Raw genomic sequence first — 4792 nt, forward strand, 5'->3', positions numbered from 1 at the left:
AAGACAAGTGAACTGAAATGCTATTTATTCATAGAAGATGGACAGCAGGTTCATCTTTTAGAGCAGTATTTCTCAACTTCAGTAATTTTAAGATGTGCGGACTTCAACTCCCAGAGTTCCTCAATCTGAGAACTGAAGTCCATGCATCTTAAAAGTTGCTGAGGTTGAGAAACACTGCTGTAGAGAAATATTTTGGTATGTTGAAAGGGAGGGTGGGGAGGGAAACACACATTGTGCTAGGATAAGAGTTTGTGGAAGGAATAGTTTTATTCCAGGTTTATCCATTTTGAGAAGTAGCTTTAGTTGAAGGAATGGGGCTTTCGCAGCAGGTATGGATGCCATCAGGTTGATTAGGAGTACTTCCTAGTGCAGGGGTAGGCAACCTTGGCTCTTTTATGACTCGTGGACTTCAACTCCCAGAATTTCTAAGCTAGCCGGCTTAGGAATTCTGGGAGTTGAAGTCCACGAGTCAAAAGAGCCAAGGTTGCCTACCCCGGTCCTAGTGCATCACAAAGCAGTAATTGGTGCTGTCCCTCAGGTGCCTTCTTAGTCCTTTAAGTATTATTTCAGTTCCTGAAACTCACCAAAGTGTGCTCCTACATATTAGGAGGGTATTTTGCTTTATGGAAAAGTAACGATGACTCGGTGTGTGGCTTTGGGTGGGGGTTGTGTATTAGTGTTCTTAATAGATGAGAGAACTACTAATGTAAAGCATTGTGACACCTAGTCCCAAATAATTTAGATTTCACTGGAGCTTTTTTTTTGGACAAGACTAAACAAAAGCATCTCTTAAGTGGGTCTTCTTCAGGCAACACATATAAATATGCTTTCTGAAATAAAAATTAATCAGGCAGCAGATGGTTGTATAAACATATAGGTACACAACATGATTCCTGTCCTCTCTCCTCACTTTTCATCTCTTTCTCAGGTTGCCAGATCCTAAAGCTGAATCAAGTTAAAAATTATCCCTGTGTTGCTAGAATCTGCATAAGGAGAAACGGCTAACTCTCTCCAGACATTGCATTTTCCAAGTTGGACATTTGCAATTAGACTGTCTTCAAGAAACTTCATGTTGTGTTCTCTTAGACTGTACTACTTCAGAATAATAGCTGGCAAAATATGTTCTCTGTAACCAAGGTACAACCTATTTGTTTCAGATACAAACAGGAGAGCAATTTGATCATACATTAATTACTGATCTCTTAAGTGAGCCTTAATCTGGATGCCTTGTGGATTTCCTATAATCTTAAATGTTAGCCAAGGTGGCTGGAGCTGACGGCAGTTTTAACTCAGTTCATCTACAGAGTACCAGAGTTACAAATCTGGATTGCATTTCTGTACATAGGACATGTTCCCATTCTGACAGGTTTATCTTTTTGAATTGTGGATATCTCTCTCAGTGACTGCAGCAAACAGAGTGACAATCTGTTCCAAAGGACTAGATTTATATCTAGATTTATATCTTTTGATATATCCATTCTGAGCACATCTTGCTTTTTCCAAAGGAGAGACGTGCTGCTTTGGCCAACCTCTTTCTGATGCAGCTCATAAAAAAATCACTGTAATGTACCAGATATTTTTTCTCTTTAACTTATCTAGTGCCGGCTACTAGCCCCCACCCCCCCTTTAGAAAAAAAAAGTCTGGTTGCTAGAAAAATAAGGGAACAAATTCCATAAAAGATTGTGTTGATATTTGCCTACTGGAGTACTTTCCTGAACTGATGTTCCATTCTTACTGGTTGGGAACAAAAATAATAATGCTATGATGCCAGGGCCCATATTCTGGATATATCAAAGCAATAAACCTTGCTGTATTCTTTACATTTTAGATAATTCTTGAATGTATTTCCTTCTTGATAGTGACCTAGAATGTAAGAAGTAGAACATAGTTATCTGTGATAGAATGACAAGCACCCCATAATTGTTACTAAAATTTTATCCTGTAAAAGTCCACAAAGTGGCTTCAGCAAAATGCAGTACACTTTATGGTTCAATAAGCTGAACAGCATTTTCATAATAGCAAATCAGGATTTGAACCCTGTTCTGCTGCCTGCTTGGGATTGGGGGGGAAATTATGCATGATTGAGAGGTCTTCCTATAGACCTCTCAAGTTTCCCCCAGTTCAACAAATAATATGGCTGCTATCTTCCCTCATAATCTCAATTTTCACTTCTACATTAAAATGCTTCTTAATGTTTTCATCCTTGAACTTCAGCATCACCTGCAACGGAAAGTTATTCTATAATTTTTCAAGTCATGACCTTCATGTGGGGTAAAGGTCATGAGGCCTTCTTACCCTACCTCAGTATGGGTAACCCTCCTGGCTGAGATATCTGGATGTTGTTTGAAAGAAGGAAGACCTTCACGCTATTTGAGGAACTCCAGCCCCTCTATTTAAAGCCCTCCAGACAGCAGTGGATTGGAAGATCTTAGATAAACTGATGAGCACCATTGATAGCGGAGAAAATGGCTAATGGTTAAAGCTTTAGTCTGAGAAAAGCAATCTAGATTTTTTTTTTTTAAAAAAAGACACAACTTGAGTTAAGGATGGAATGGAGAGGTATGTTACAGACAACCTATGAGAAGAGCATGCTTGATGCAAGTTGGCCTTGCACAGCAGAACTGAACATTCTATAACCAGATTGGAATGGAGACCTCCACATGTTTAGCAAAAATTTCCAAGCACTTGAGAATAAAGATCTGAGATCACTTGCTGCTGTTGTGATTAAAATGATTTTTGGAGAATCAGGTACATGTATGAACAAGAATGCCTCTTGCACCAGAAGCCTATTATAAGAAAACCCATCCACCCAACCCCTTCCCTTCTAACAAGGTATCTTGATTCTGAATATGGTGACCATATGCACCGCAAAAGAATTTGCTGCTATCAACCTAAGAACCAGGAAGGATTGGAGCCAGACAGTTCTGGTACCATAATCCAAATGGGAAGCACTTAGTATAGCTCATAATGCAAATAGTTCTACGAAGCCTTAAAATCTATTGGATCAAAGAAATAAGCCTAGAGTGCACACGATTCTCCTTTCAGCAGGCTTCTTCTAGTGAGGAACATGAGAAGTCCAGTTGGGCAAGTTCTTTATTAAAACTGACAGCAGAGGAGAAGGTGCTGTATCTATACCCCAACAAGAGAATTAAGAGTGCCCTTGTGTAAGTTATGCAGAATCAAAGATTATCTGGAAAAGTTGTGGGATCTTGTTGAAGTGGTTAAAGGTTGCTAAGATATTGTTATAGTTCTTAAGGATCGCAACTTTTTTTGGTAAGTTTCCAGGGTATCCAAGATTCTTTGGCAACTGAGCAACCAAAAACTTGCAGCATTTTCCAGGTGCCTGAACATTGAGGGAAGTGCACGTTTTTGTCTGTGCCTATTTTTAATAACAAGCCTTGTTCATGATTTGTGCCTTTAGTTTTAATAAACATTTCTAATAATTTCCTCTTGATTTACTGTCTTTTGATTATTTAAATATTGCTTATTTAAATAGTGGTAAGCGCTTTGGACTGGTGCTTAATAAGCATGTCCTGAGATAAAGTTTCTGCATTCACTTTTATGCAGGTAACTATTTGACTGTTGGTTGCCTAGTAGTTGGGGAATTTGCACATCAAATTAATAATAACAGCATCAGTTACCTAAGGCAGACCAAGGGTACAGCAAGTGGTGTGTTACAAGATACCAAAACTACATTATCCATCAGTGTTTCTCAGAGTGGCTTGTACAAAGCCCACATTCAGTGTAGTTCTGTAGAATCTGGTGTAGGGTGAAATTAATTTAATTTTAATTTTAATTCCATTTATATCCCGCCCTTCTCCGAAGACTCAGGGCGGCTTACAAGCTTAGCAGTAGCCTTCATTCTATGTATATGCCTGCTTGTTAGGGCTTTCACACACACACACCAGCGGCATTATTACAAAGTCAGCTTATTGCCCCCAACAATCTGGGTCCTCATTTTACCTACCTCGGAAGGATGGAAGGCTGAGTCAACCTTGAGCCTGGTGGGATGCGAACCTGCACTAGTTGCAGGCAGCTGGTGTTACTTAAGGAGGCATTAGCCCACTGCTCCACCAAGGCTCTTTAATTACAGGATCTATTTATTGAATTTATTCACCAAGTCATATAATTGTCTTTTCAAAACAAGGATATTCATATGATGTGGAGCCAAAACCAATAAAACCTGATTGGGCATTCCAGAGGTTATATATAAAACTTCCAAAGTGCTCAAGATCATGTTGACAAAAATTAGTGATTTGGGGGCAGTGCAATTTTTTGTCAGGAAAATAAGCAATTTAAGGATTTACTATCATAGCCTCTCCTCTGCACCATGTCTTCAAAATCCTGCTAATTTCAACATTAAACCCTCCAGAATAGGAAAGCCTGGTTCAACTAATGTCGATCTTGCTCTTGTCACCAGAATGATTTATACAATCCATTAGTTTGCCTAGTTTTGCATTATAGGAAAGCAGATGGGTTCAGTAATTTGCACAACAGTTTTATTCTGGTGAGAGTGATGGAGCTGAAGTTATTTAATACCATATTATGGCTTTCACATACGGTATTATCTAGAGCAGAGGTGGGGAATAATGGCCCCTTTATGACTTGTGGACTTAGGAATTCTGGGAGTTGAAGTTCACAAGTCATAAAAGGACCATTGCTCCCCACCCCTGTTCTAGAGGGATTGTTTGAGGAAAAATGCAACAAGCTATTCATTTGTCATGGAACTAAAGGTTAAAGCTTATGTTCTCTTTATGTTTGAACATTATAATGCATGTATCAGAAAAAGAA

Source organism: Vipera ursinii (assembly GCF_947247035.1).
Source record: "Vipera ursinii genome assembly, chromosome: 3".
NCBI classification, from domain to species: domain Eukaryota; kingdom Metazoa; phylum Chordata; class Lepidosauria; order Squamata; family Viperidae; genus Vipera; species Vipera ursinii.